Source organism: Gossypium raimondii, chromosome 12, assembly GCF_025698545.1.
Source record: "Gossypium raimondii isolate GPD5lz chromosome 12, ASM2569854v1, whole genome shotgun sequence".
Classification (NCBI taxonomy): domain Eukaryota; kingdom Viridiplantae; phylum Streptophyta; class Magnoliopsida; order Malvales; family Malvaceae; genus Gossypium; species Gossypium raimondii.
In genome coordinates this window covers 18,500,318-18,516,059 of record NC_068576.1, presented here as the reverse complement: position 1 = coordinate 18,516,059, position 15,742 = coordinate 18,500,318, and the positions used below count along the sequence as shown (strand labels likewise).

At 31.0% G+C, this 15,742-nt stretch overlaps 1 long non-coding RNA gene across 1 annotated transcript; it reads left to right on the top strand.

Annotated features, from left to right (window-relative positions):
• Positions 1–1,636: 1,636 nt before the first annotated feature.
• Positions 1,637–3,056, top strand: LOC105763469 (uncharacterized). The gene is made up of 2 exons (XR_001124257.2): positions 1,637–1,858; positions 2,596–3,056. It is a non-coding gene; the product is annotated as an uncharacterized LOC105763469 (long non-coding RNA).
• The last annotated feature ends 12,686 nt before the right edge of the window (positions 3,057–15,742 follow it).

The following is a 15,742-nucleotide window of genomic DNA, read 5'->3' as shown; positions in this document are numbered from 1 at the left end:
ATCTAATAAATCCATAAATTTAAAATTATCATCAGGATTACATTCTACATCTAGTTAGTTCAATTAAAAACTTAAGAAGAAAATAAAAAATCTAGTTCAATCGATTTTTTAATTATTTTAACCACTCCGTGCTAATTTTCGATCTAATCGATTTCTAATTATTCTCCGACTATTACTCTAATCAGTTTTATTACACCATTTTAAAATATTAAAATATTCTTATTTTATTTTTATTTATACTCTTGTTTAAACCTCTTATTAAACTGATATTATGAATTAATCGAGTACAACTCAATTAAGAAAGCATCAAATGTCCAACTTTTAAAACAAAAATCATATATTAAAGATATAGTAATTTAATTTATTTAAAATAATTAATAAAAACTACTTATTTCAACTTGGATGCATAATATTCTAAGTTAACTTTGCCAATACAACAAAAATCCAATTAACAAAATAATTTACATTTTAGTACGTTATCAGTAATTCATTTTTAAAACCATTTTTTAAATATATTTATATTATTTTTGTTACTTTCACTCGCATAGTAAATGTTAGGAGTGAGGGATTAAATGTTAGGGGTGAGCATTCGGTTGAATCGAATAATTTTTTTTGAGTTAATCGAGTTAACGAATCTTATTTTATCATCCTAACTCGATTTAAAATTTTCTCGAATCGAGTCAAGTGAGATGTAATTTGAATCGAATATATTTGTTCAAGTTAAATTTTAAAAAATAATTTTGGGTCTTTATAACCACCGCCACCCACCATAATCAAATTTACCTACCGTAATCAAATTTGCTATTAACTTTCATTCCCTCATAATTATATATTAATCTTTTACATACAAGTTAGCTTCTTTGCTTATTTAGTTGCTTCAGTTATCTTCTTATTCTTGTCAACATGTATTTTGAAATTAAAAATATATTAAATATAAAAAGTATAAATTTTTAATAAAAGTTATTTTAAAGATAAAATGTGAAATTGATACCAACAAAAATTTTAAACAAATATTTTATGTCATCGTTAATAATTCAATTTTAATAGAAATTGATAAAGATTCAGCATGATTAAGCAAATCAACAATATAAATAGTAGACATAAATTCAAAAAAAAGTTATTAGGGTTTAGGAGGAAGTTAAAATTTTGGGGGAAAATTAAAAGGAAAAAGTTTTTAGGGTTTGGGGAAATAAAATTTTTGGAGGAAAGTAAAAGGGTTTGACTTTTGAGAGGGGGTTGAGGAGAAGAGAAGTAAAATGATTTAATATTTAGTTTATTCGAATTATTAGAATTATTCAAATTTAAAAATTTAACTTGGTTTGAACTCGAAATTTGAAAAAGAAATCGAGTCGATTCAATTAACTCAGTTAATTTGATTTGAATAATTCTAAATTCAATTTTTTTTTAATTTTTTTGAATCAAATCGAATTTTATACTCCCCTAATAAATGTAGAATATTTTAATTATTTTATTACGTGGTAAATAGTGAATACCAATATATGTAATGTAAGCAATAGCCCGGGTGACAATGAGTTGGATCCAGTAGCTTAAATCAGAGGGCTATGATTGTTGGGCTACCCTACTAATAATGGGCTTGAAAGCCTGCCTCTTCTTTCATGAATGGAAATTACGAAGAGACACTCAGATTGTTCAGCCGAAACGCTGGAAGAGAAGAAAATAATAGGATAATAGCTTCCACATCAAATTCCGTAGCTGAAATCGATTACAAAATTCGATTCCCCAATTTTTTAGGAAGGGAAATTAAGATTAACAAACGATATAAAAAAAAACAGAGGTGGAAAGAAATGTTTAGAAGAAGCAAGTTTCTCTCTTTCCCTATGGTTATTGGAGCAGTCATGTAAGTTTCATTATCTAGCTTTCTGGCTTTCTTGGGTGTTTTTTTTTTTTCAATTTATTTCTTTTATATTAGTTGGATTTCCCATATTTGTTTGCTTGTTACCCAGCTTTGAAATCTGAAAATTAGAAGAAAAAAAGCCAAAGAAATTATTTCTTAAGATAATATACTCTTTGATTTATGTATTCATAGAAATGTTCCCTTATCAAATTTAATTCAATAGAACTCATATCTCTTGTTATTTTTTCATTGGGTATTTGATTTGGAGGGTTGAAGTGTTGAATTTAAGCTGATTGGGAAAACCCATTAAAAGTTTATTCAGTTACAATCAGGTGGGAACTTTCGAAACAATGGCAGCTAAACACGAATTCTTCCTGATAGATTACTGTTTATAAACTTTACTATATGAGGATTGTGCAACATTATCTTTGAGAAGATCAGAATCTTGTTAAATGCAAACGGATAGGTTATCTGGAATTGGTTTTATTCTTAGCTTTATGACTCTCAAATGGTATATGTAGTTCAATTCGATGCTTCCTAAAAGCTTTAAGTTCTCAATTTGCCAAATTAGCTTAATTTCTTTCGGTAGTCTTAGTGCTTTAAGGAACCAAATTTTCCAACTTTGTATTTACCTTTATTGTTGCCATGTATGATAGGCTAAGAGCTTTATAGGAGGCTTAATGCGATTTTACATGTAATTGTTTTCATTGTTGAAGTAAATGACTATTTGGATTTTGCAGAATTGGAGTTATTTCTGGGAAGGCAATATTCGGACCTCCACTTGATGATTACTGGAGAAAGAAGCTGCAAGAAGAGGCTGCTGCAAAAGAGAATGAGAACAACTCGACTTAGTTGAATATCTTTATTAAAATTTGTCTAATCTGGTGGTTTCTGAGAGCAAAAAAAAAAAAGGATCCGTTTGCCTTTGAAGATTCTTAAACTGTGTTCAAGCATTTGTTGTTTCTCGTCTTGATGTTATTCGAGCTAGAAATCATCAATGGAGGAAAAGCTGGTATGCATCAAAGCATTTTGTTCACGGTACTAGTGGTTCTAGGATGGATTCCTTCTTTATACTGCTTTTACTGTTCAGAGATGAAAAGAATAACCGACTTCTCTTACTGAACCGCACTCTGGCAATATTCAATTGACGTGCCTGTTATGGTTTATGTTATAAATTTGTGCATATTCTTGTTTTGTTCCACTGCTTGTCTAGTTAACTACTCAAATGTCAAACTGAACCGAAAATAGAATATAAGCTGCGTTGTGGTTTGACTGGCTTAGCTGCCACACTATGCATACCGAAGGTTTGTTTCAGTAGCACAGTGAGGGAAAAGGTGTTCCCATTGAGCTTGGGTGTTGTTGCCAGTAGATGCCCAGAAAACATTGCACAAATCGACCCGAATCCTTAACACGACTCCATATATAAAATGCAGGAGAAGTTTTGAAAGAAGCAAAACTAAGATGATGTTGGTTAAATTGAGTCCGACACAGGTGATGTCCTATATCTGCTCTTACATGATTCTCAAGAAATCTTCAAGTTTTCCTGCAGGGCAGCTGGAAAATAGGTAACATGGAGATGGTGTGGTCGGGCCTAAAAAAATACATGGAAATTATGTTAGATAAAACATAGCGTGCGTTAAAGCTAGAAGCTTGATAGATAGAAAATTTTGGGCACTAATAAAAATGTTAGCATTTTATAGGGTTTTAAAATATTTTCCTACACAAAAAATGTTAGCATTTAGAGTATGTGAGGTGCTTCTTTATTTATTTTTAAAATGCTAATCCCATCTTGTAATTAGAGGTGCTCATGGGTCGGGCCGGGCTGGGTTCGGGCCGGGCCTAAAATTTTTTTGGCCCGCTTACTAGGCCAGGGCCCGGCTCGGCCCGGCCCGGCCTGAAATATGGGCCTGAGATGTAGCCCAGGCCCGGCCCGTGAAAAAATATGAAGCACGGGCCTAGCCCAGCCCGACCCTTTTTTTTTTTTTGCTTAAAAGTTTAAACTAATTGTTATTAAAGTTATATCAAATATCAAATTATACTTTTTTTTGTATATAATGAAAATAAATTTAAAATAATAGCTTTCATCATGTTATCTATAAAGTATAAACTTTATGTTAGAATTGATGTAGTATTACAGTAATACACTCTTAAGTTTAAAAAATTACCAACTAATTGAATTTAGATGTTATTTAATTGTATATAATTACACATTTGTGACATTTAGGTAACAATCAATTCTTAAAAAAGAGAATAAAAATAAAAATGATTATACAAGTAATAAGAACTAGCAGCATATTATCAATGGGCAATAAGCAATTAAGCACTGCTATTGCTTTTAAGTTTTAACTTTTAAGCTGCAAAAAAACTGTCAAATAATACCAAAACTGTCAAAAAATGTCACAAATATTCTATGCATATTGCATAATAACATAATGACTTTGGAATATATAAATGACTTTGAAAAATTAAGCAACAAACCATAATATTCATACATTAATCCATCAACATATTTAATTTCATAACAAAATATAAATTGTCCATCAACATATTTAATTTCATAACAAAATATAAATTGTCCATCAACATATTTAGAAGGAAAGCATCTTAAAAAGCTACCGAAGAAACATCATCATCCTCATCGTCGTCATCGTCGTCATCGTCCTCATTGTTTTTAGGGCACGATATTTTATTTCTTCAAAATGAGTTTATCAAAAAAAAAATCGTGTGATAAAATTTAAGAAAATACTTAATTGTTTAAAATTTATGAAGAAAACACCACCCAATACGTTAGGGCACGATTTCTTAAAATCCCAAACATTCAATATTTCCTTTATTTTTGTTTTTAAATAAAATCTTTGTCTCGAGAAATCAATGTGTCACATCCAATACGTTAGGACACAACATATTGAATTCCCGATGACAAGTTTTATTTTATTTGATAAAAAAAAAACAATCCTCGATTGTTAGATTTTACGAAAAAATTGGAACCCAATACGTTAGGGCTCAACTTTCTTGAAAATCCTAAATACGAGCATTACCTTTATTTTGAACATTTTCAATTTTTAAAATCAAGTAAAGAAATGATGGATTGTTATATTGAATGCATGAATAAATGCCTCAAATATTAATAATACATACAACAATTGTATAGAAATAATATAAATAAATAAATAAGCGAAATTAATATACATAATAAAAATAATCACATGCAAAATATCAAATAAATGGCCAAAATAAAAAAAACATTCTTTTAACATATAAACAAAAACATGAATTAATAATCAAATGAAGAAAATAAACAAAATATAAAGAATAAAAGGCACATAATATATGCATTGAAATTAAAAGACATACACATAATTTACATATGAAATCTTGGGCTCTGAAACTTATACATATATAATACATGATGTATTTATGAAAATAAAGGAAAAAATATAAATTATAAAGTATATGAAAAAAATACATACATTTGCATTTTAAAATAAATATATTCATATATATAAAAAATTGGTTAAAATATTAATACATATATAAAATAAATATATACGTATAGATTATAAAAAATAATTACATATAAAAAAATACATTATATTAAAAAAATAAATATGCGTATGTATATATAAATATGTAAAAAAAACTATATATATCTACCTAGTTTAAAAAAATAATTAAATATGAAAAATAAAAAATAAAAAAATAATTAATAAAAAAAGAAAACAAAAAAAACTAATTTGAACTGTAAATAAAAAATCTGGGGCAAATCTGCAAATAATCGAAGTCTGGAGGACGAAATTGAACGCGCGAATTACATAGAGGGGCTGGAAGGGAAATTTTCCCTTCTCCTCTAAACGACGTCGTTCCAAGTAGGACGAAATTGAAAATGATAATAAATTAAAGGTAAATTAAAAAAACTTAATTGCAAAAACATTAAAAGGCGGAGGGGTTAAAAGCGCAATTTACCTCTCCACTCAAAAATACGCGGATCCTAGGCCGGGTCGGGTCGGATTCGGGTCAACCCAGGTTCAAAACGGCGTAATTTTGAAGAGGGTATTTAAGCCAAATAATCCTTCAAAAAATCATTTTAAACCCTTTTTTAAAAAAACAAAAAAAAACCTCTGAAAAGCTCTCCTCTCCTCCTTTCGGCCGATCATCTACCATCAGACCGGCCATCTTGGCGCCAAGACCGCAAAGATATCAATGGCGGAAAAAAGAAAATATCCTTTTCAACCCTTTCGAATCCCCTAAGCCCAAATCTGGGTTCAAACCTTCAAAAAAATCAACTGAAAATGCGAAAAAAGTCCCAAAACCTTTCAGTTTCTGGCCACCGATCCTCGGGGGTGGATCCCTCAACCGTCCACGGTGGTTCTGACTCGAACGAAGGTATTTTCTTTCCTTTTTATTTTTATATTATTCGTTTATAAAAATAAAAATATAACAAAAATAAATAAATAAATATGGTAAATATCCACCTTTTCGATCGATTTGCCCTCTGTATTTGAACTCTGTTTTTTGATTGTGAAAGTAGCTGTTTTTCTTTTTATTGATCTCGAAAATCCGATCCTTTTTACAGTAAATCAATGGCTTTTTATAGCCATTTAGAAATAAAACAATATAGAAACGAATCTCCTCTATTTGATTCGAAATCTTTGATTTCATTTCCTTTTTGGTTGTTTCTTGCAGGTGAAGGCGCAGAGATTCAGGCTTGGTTGTGACGCAAACAGGCTAGGTGGCTGCAGCGCGGATGATTAGAAACCCTAGGGTTTCTGACGTTTTTTGGGCCACTATTTTATCTTATTAATTGGGCCACTTCAATTAGGGTCTTTTAGACCCGGGTAAAATTTGGCATGTACAGATTTAACCCAAAATATTATACTTAAACTATACTAGTTTTCCTATTTTAGCACCTCATTTTTTTTTCTCTCAACCTAAACTACAATTTAAAACTTGTTTTACCCAAAAAGTTGACTATTATTTTAAAAAAAATCCACCAATCAAGGACTGCCATGTGTGATATTTTTATTCATTTTTACAAAATATTATTTAAATTGCCAAAATTCCATTAGAAATAATTTTGAAAATTAAAATGTTTTTATAAGTTACAAAAGTTACTGTCCAAAAAGAAAAACCATTCTCTGAGGTCGAGGGTTAGGGTTCTTGTTTCAGATGACATTGCAAGTTGGAGATGCCTATAGGAAGCTCAAAATCTTATGGTGGGGGATTGAGTGAGCCGATTTGTATTTCAAATACCTTGGAGCAAAGGTAAGAAATTATATGCGTGATGAAAGTATAAAGAGGTATTTTTTTGGAAGGGGGACTTTGATTAATACCATAATTTGAAAGAAATTAATCTCAGTCTCTCATTAAAGCTATGGGTTATCAGGTTATAGATTTAATTTCCAATTTGATACTTTATGTACTTGATTATTGAACCTTATTATTTTATTTTATTTTATTTTACTTGATGACTAAATTTTTTTATTAGTTGTTTGTACTTTATTATTATCAGATTGTCGTTGATTGATATGAGTGAAATACGGTTTTGATGGAAGTATGATTTAACAAATATATGGTAGGTTGTAGGGTGGGTGCAAATTTTTTGAATGGATCAGAAATTATGAAGGGAATGGGAATGGGAATGGGAATGGGAATGGGAATGTTGATGATTATATTGGATGAAGGAACTTCGTCACTTGAGTTTCCAAACCTCATGTTTGAATAGCTTGTACATGCTTCTCTTAACACCAATAACTAGGAGCACACTTTTCCATGAGCAGTATATGTTAGGTTTCTTCCCATGAAAAACGACATGGAACTTCTCTATTTTCTTTTCTTTTTCTATAAGAGATGATGAAGACTTAAAAGCTTAAACTTTTTGGAAAGAAAAAGTAAGAAACGATCAAACAATGGATGCCATGGGGAAAACAAGACTATTATTATAGTTGGGTAGGAGATAACAATCGATTCAGTTAATAATCGAACCGAACTAGTATAAATCGAATTAATCAAATTTTTAATTCTTTAATCGTTAATCAAATCAAGATTTTTTAAAAAATTAAGCAAATCAAAATATTTCGGTTAATTCAGTTGGTTAATTGAATTAACCGAAATTTATATTTTCTTGTTTTTTAAAACAAGTATAAAACATATCAAAAAAAGTGATAATGTTTATTTGACCGAATTAACTGAATTATAAGTCTTGAAACACTATATAATTAAAAACACTACATGAGTTTTGAAATTAACACATAATTAAAATGTAATAGTTTTTATATTTTCCATTTACATCCATTTCTTCTCTCCAAAAGATCTCCATTTGCATTATACTTACAAAATATTTGCAAAAATGATCATATAATAATATATGCATTTCAAAAAATCAAATAATATAAACAAATGAATCGATTGCAAGTTAATAAGAATGAGAGAGCAAGCATACCCTTCAACTCATGAAAGCTCATGACTTTAGGGTACGCTCTGATGCATTCCAAGAAAAGTCTAAAATTGAAATGATTAAATAAGTTAATTTAAAAGTGATTGAAACTATTAAATTAAAAAAAAATATACCATTTTCAGTATTGTCAAGCTTTTGGAGTTGTTCCTCAATTTTCTTGATGTCTTTTTTTATGATGATTTTCGAATCCAATCTTCTTGATGTCTTTTTTTTATGATGATTTTTGAATCCACTTTTTTTATGATGGCTTTTTTGTTGTGGTTCACTGAGAGAAACATGTGCTACCACACTCGATTGGCTATAAGCACTATGAAGTGGAGGCTTATACTCATCAAACAATTTATACAAAGCTTCTTTCAACTTTTGCATCATTTCACTAGCTTTTTCAGCATTAAACATTTCACTAAGTGCAAATTCAAAATACTTCAATTTTCGTCTAGGATCTAAAACACAAGAACCAAACACAAGCAAATTCATCTTATCAATATCACCCCAATACTTATCATACTTGTGTTTCATCTTCATGGTCATAACACTAAATTCAACATCAAAATTTGACTAAACATCTCGTAAAAGGATATCAATTTTAGAAAGCTCATCAAAAAATTATTGGATGTGACATATGAAGTGTTGAAAACACGCAAAGTGACTTCATAAAGTTGTTCCAAGAAATCCCTCAAGTTTCTAACACTATCCCAATCATCCGCTCTAGGCCAACCATCCCCCTTTCAAGTTCAGCCCTAAAGTTTGTATCTTGCTCTTCAAATCTCTCAAAATTCTGAGCAGTGTCTAAAATTAAGTAGGCCGAGTTCTACCTAGTATAAACATCAAGACACAACATCTTCCTGCACTCTATCTTTTCCACCATAACACGTTCCTTAAACTTTTGTAATCTAGCTGGAGATTGCCTCACATATCTAATAGCCCCCTTAACACGTTCAACATATTTATTCATTTACTTTAAGCCTTCAACAAAAATCAACTTCACAATGCGTGTCATGCATCTCATGTGAAGATATTCACCATTTTGAACTAAACCCCGTTGAGGGCTAAATTTCTTTCTCAAATAACCAATAGCACCATCATTTGAACTTGTCCCTAGCGAATACCTTCCCATAATGACCAGATACAAAGACATCTATGGCGAGTTGAAATCATGACAAGTTGAAATCTTTGCTATTTTACATCTATGGTACGAAGAATGACATCTATGGCATGATTTCTACTTGTGCCTAGCGAATACCTTCTGAGAATGTCATTCTTCATACCATAGATGTCACCTCTGACTCTGAAATCATGCCATACTTTCTGCATCTTTGATAAATTACTCACATTCTTCTTTCTGCACTTTCGTGATTCCTTAACCATACCGATTCTAGAGGTTCATACAAACAAAATACTATTATTCTTACATACATACTCTAAGCAATTATATCATCGAAATCCATGAATGATTTTGTACTTAGATAGAAGATACATTCTTTAATTATACAATTTGATCCTTTCTGGAGAATACCCTTTTTCTTTTAATAATTAGAGACAGATAACCTTATTCAATTTACCAGACATATCCCTTACTCATATTTGTTCTTTAAGTCTAATTAACCCATACTTCAATTTTGCCACATGCTTTAGCGTATTCTAGTTTCTCTGTTCTTGTCTTAAGAGCATGTAGGATACGCCATAATATTCCATACGAAGCTCGCCACAAAGGAAGCTCATTAGAATATCACATCTAAGGTGTAACATGATACGCCATAAGGAGTTTTCTTTCTGAGCTCATTTCAACTATCGTTCCTTCAGAGTTCGTCGCGGATACCATTTCTTTCTCTCAGGGTCTGCCACAAACGCATTTCCTTCAAATGGTTGCCACAAGGGCATTCTTTAGAGTGCGCCACAAAGGCATTCCCTTCATATATCTCTACAAAAGCTTTTGTTTCATAGATCGCCACAAAGGCTTCCTTTTCATAGATCGCCACAAAGACTTCTTTTTTATAGATAACCATAAAGTCTTCATTTTCATAGATCGCCAAAATGCTTCTTTTTTCTGGCGTGTTCACGATAAGGATTCACCTAGACTCACATTTCGTGAAGTTTATCCCTCATCATCCTGGGTCACGTAGAGAACCCCATTTGGGTAATCACCTTCTTTTACTTCTTTTCCATATAATGCCATAGCCCAACTATGGTATTACACAATATAGTGCCATGGTCATGGAATTTTCCTTTCAGAAATCGTGTTTAAAGTCCCAACGGAACCCTTTTTTTACTCCACCGCGATGAACAGACACAAACTCATGTAACAGACCTTTCATGCATTATCACCAAACTTAACATATTTCTCAGACATGCTCTTACAATGATATTCTCGATTTCAGATTTCTTATCGCATACTTTATACTTGTTAGATTCATACAACCTATACATGCAAATCTTATCCAACATTCATATATCAGCATACTCATCGTACCATCCTTTTCTAATGTTAGTTCATAGTTCATACGATTCTTCACATAAGTATCTAGACTAAACCAGCTTACATACACATGAGTTAGCTTAGAGACTCACCTTACACCCACGAATAGTAGCTTGATCTCCAGATCTGAACACCCATAACGAAATCTCAACAATTTATTGCTTATAAGACATAAGCATACCATTAAAACTCATTCATATAACTTTTATCATCATCTAAAACCTAGATAACCTTCATGCAACACCTTACTTCCTCATCTTACTATTTACACACAAAAAATAGACTTACTCTTTCAAAAGTTAACATGCAACTCCATAATACTTACCTAGAATATGAAACAACCTTCTACATGAAGTCTGATTCTTAGTTTCAGCTTAGCAATAAAGATCCTCGATCAGCTTTAAAACAAGTCAACAATGGTGTTTTTTTTAAATAGAAGGAAGAAGATAACTCCCTATTTCTTATAAAGGTTACATCAATATATATATATATGTAAAACTTATGATCTCATAGTGAAACTTGACACGTGTCACCAACTTTTAAAATTGTCCTTATTAGTGGCTTACATTGTAGAGAAACGTACATAAGAATCTAAAATCTTTACGTATCCTTAATTTATCCCTTAAGGCCAGTTCTTCTGGCTAGTTGAAAAGCACTTTTACACCCAACAGTGCTTTTGGGTGAAAAGTAATGAAGAAAAAAGTTTATTGGGGCCAGTAGACTAACTTTTCTGAAGTACTTTTGGCTAGATGAAAAAGCAGAAATTTTCTGCTTTTCCGGCCAAGAAGTGCTTCTAACCTGCTCTTTTACTTTTTTTAGCCTGTTACACACAAACTGGTTCTTTGCTCTCATCTATTCTCTCACCGTTGCTTCTTTGTTCCTCTGCTGCTTCATTGATCCTCTGCTGGTGCTGGTTCTTTATTCTTCTGCTGGTGCTGGTTCTTTGTTCCTCTGTTGGTGCTGGTTCTTTGTTCCTCTACTGGTGCTGGTTCTTTGTTCCTCTGCTGGTTATTTCTTCCTCTGCTGGTGCTTTGTTCCTCTTCTCCACCACCGCTGAGTTTATCTTTTTTTTCATAGGATGAGTTTTGTTGCCTGAACTTTTATGCATGATGAAACAGATGGTATTGGCTGCTAAGATAATGGACAAAATAAATGATGTTAGCATAGGGTTTCTGGAATCAAAACCCAAACCGAATTTCAACCCTTTCTTTGTTTTGGCATGCTTTATTTATTTGGGGGTTGTAATCCATGCATTCATCCTAACAAAAAAAACATTGTCATGTGTCGTTTGTTGGGATGATTCTATCGTCTGCTCTTACATGATGCTCACCAAGCCCAAACCCCTATCTTTGTCTCAATCTTTGAACATTTACAATGTATATTCATTCAGCTCACGAGTTGTTTGGTTTTTAAACCTTTCACACTTTCAAAATATCTATACACTATCTCAAATAAGAGACACCAGCTTAAAAGACGAAATATTAATTAACCGATATTTTTACAAATTCACTGAAGAATGAAAACGTTCAACTAGTAAATTGCAAGAAAAAATATTAATTAACCGAAATTTTTACAAATTCACTGAAGACAAACATATTCCACAAACTTAAAAGAAAAACATATAATGAAAAAGTTGGATTTGAGGGGAAGTTTAAAAAGTCAAATCCACTTCAAGGTCAGCTTATCATAAAGAAAAGTTGATAAGTTGGCTTGCTAGGTGGAAAGTTATAAATGGTTTTAAATTGACAATGCATGGATAGAAACAATGTGGCAAGAACCTAAGCAAGGTGGTAGCTTGCTGAAAGTATGGCAGTAAGATTAAGCCTCTAAGTCAGTTTATATAGCCTATATACATACACGTTTAGATGTGTAGTGTGTATAAGTGAGCAAAGAAAAAAGAAGTATAAGTGAGAAATAGATATTGAGTGTTGAGAAGCATAAGAAATATTAGGCATGAGAGTGAAAACTAGCAGCAGCTAGGAATTGTGAAAATACAAAATATCAGTTTTGGATTAAATAGCGATGTGAAGAGCAACAAGAACGGCAAAAAATACTTACCTTTTTCTGTATATACTCTATTTCAGCAAACAACAGCTCATTCTGGTAGAGTTTAGAGGGGAATAAATTAAAGGAGAAGGAAAATTTTCAGAAACATTTGGAAAACAAATTGAGTACTAATTGCAAGCTCCATTACAAGCCTGCATTTTGACTTCCTACTAGTATTTGTCACAAATAACCTGCAAATTTACAACAGGATAACAAATAGAATTAAACTAAGAAATTCAATTCATCATCAATTAATTTATATGTTAGAGCAGAAAATGAACAGCCATTAAGACTTAAATAATCCCATGAGAAACAGGCAAAAAGACAAAAAGATATTTTCCTTTTAGAACTTGACCATTACCAATTCTTCTGTTAAACCAAAACACAAAAACTAAAGAACAACAATCTATCTTAAGTTTAAATACAGATAATAAACAAATATCTTAAGTAGACATATCCTACATCTTTGTTCTTTTCATTACCAAACATTTAACATTCATGCCAATCTCCCCTTTGTTTAGCAGTACTAGCAAGCATTCTCATGTTTATCACTAATATATATAATACATGGGATCATGGAAGATTATTCATTGTCCAATTAAGTGCTAAGCAGCCAAGCAACAGATATTAAAGCAGAGCAGCAAGCCATAAATAGATAAATCCAACTTTTCTTTTCAGTCTTCACTTCTCTATTTCTATATATTAATAAATTCCACAAACATACACATGAAAAATCTTGGAAAGTTAAAAGAGGAAAGAGCAAACTAGGGTTTGGGCAAGCAATCTGAAGAGACATTTGGGAAGCAATTAGGTAAAAGAAGGGGGAAAAAAAGAAAAAGAAGAAGAAAGCAACAGATGGGGGGAGAAAATATCGAAGAGAATAAAAGAATGACAGAGGAGGCGTGGGAGAAGAAAAGAATGTAAAATGTCTTTACAGAAAAATAGACTATTTTTAATTACATTAATATTAATTAAAAACTTTGTAAAATTACAGAAAAGAATGTAAAATAATGTAAAATTTTGTTAGTAGCAATAATAATAATTAATAATCATCTTAAAGGGACCATTTTAATTACATAAATATTAATTAAAAACTTTGTAAAATTACGAAAAGAATGTAAAATTTTGTCAAGAGTAATAATAATAATTAATAATCATCGGACTTTTTAATTACATAAATATTAATTACATAAATATTAATTAAAACTTTGTAAAATTACAGAAAATAATGTAAAAGAATGTAAAATTTTGTCAAGAGTAATAATAATAATTAATAATCATCTTAAAGGGACTATTTTTAATTACATAAATATTAATTAAAACTTGTGCCTATAAATGTTCATCAAGAGTAATTTTAGCCCTTAATTCTCGTGATTTTTTTATTTTTAATGATGGTACTGATAAAGTTATATCATTTTACCATGTTAATCAATTTCTTGGATTACTTTATTATTATCATTATTATTGTTATTTGTTCATGTATATAGTTAAAATTTTGATACACATGTAAACATATATACTTATGTGATATTTTATTTTCTTGATTGCTTTCTTGGTGAAACGAATCTGTTCAGTATACACAATAGATGAGTACTTTGGCGGTTGAAGTTAGTGATAAAAAAGTAAAAGTAATGTCGGATAAGAGATTGATAGAAATATTTTGTGATATTTGTATTAAAGAGATATTGAAAGGCAATAGGCCTGGTACTCATTTCACAAGAGATGGATGGTTGAAAATAATGACCAACTTTGAGAAAGAAACGGGCAAGGGTTTTCACAAAGACAACTTAAAATAGGTGGGATGCCCTAAAAAAGAATGGAAAGCTTGGAAGAAACTTAAAGGCGAATATCTTGGTTTAGGGTGGAATCCTATAAAAGAACCGTTGATGCATCGGATGAATGGTGGGAGAGTAGGCTCAGTACATTAATAATTCTAAATATTTTTATTTTATTTCTTATTTATGATGTTATTGATAAATACTGTTATTAAACTATCATTTTATATGTAGGTTGTGCCGAAGCTAAAAATTTAGAACATTGGGCATTGATCCGAATTGAAGGAAGTTGGACCAAATGTTCATGGGGATAGTTGCAACAGGTGATAAAGCATGGGCACCTTCTTCCGGTACACTCTCTAGTGATTTTTTTGAGGATGTTAACAACGAAATACCTGAAGAGAATGAAGAAGAAAATATGAGAAATGATGTTCACATTTTAAATGATGTTCACATTTCAAATGATGTTCAAATTGATGGGAATAGTCAAAAAAGAAAAAACCCTGAGATGTCAAGTTCACATTTTAAAACTGGAAGAAAGAAATTCTCAAAGCAAATTGGAGGGGCTGCAAGATTGTCCAGTCAAATAGAAAAATTATGCAATGCAGCTGACAGTATGAGTCAAGCCACATCTAGTTTGACTCCTGTTATGGATCCATTTGGTATTCCACAAGCAGTCAAAATGTTTGACAACATGTCGGAAGAAGTTCCAGAAGCTAGTCCGCTATACTTTTTCGCACTTAGATTATTGCTCTAAGGACAAGAGAATTATGTTTTTATCAATTAATCCCAAGATTAGAGCTTTGTGGCTTAAGACGGAAATAGAGGGTAGTTGAAAAATTTTTGATCTTTTAGGGTTCAAAGATATCTATTATGTGACTAAACAACAATGCTAAACTAGTTTTATCAACAATTATTTATGTTTGGTTTTTGGATATTGAATTTATGTTCTACTTATTTATGTGTAATCTAGTTTTATTAAAAGTTGTTTATGTTTGGTCTTTCTTCATTGAATTTATATTCTACTTATTTTTTACTAAATTAGTTTTATCAATAGTTGTTTATATGTGATTTTGGATATAAAATTTATTCACAGGTGATGAGTATAGTTGAGGATTATAGCGGTGATGAAAGTG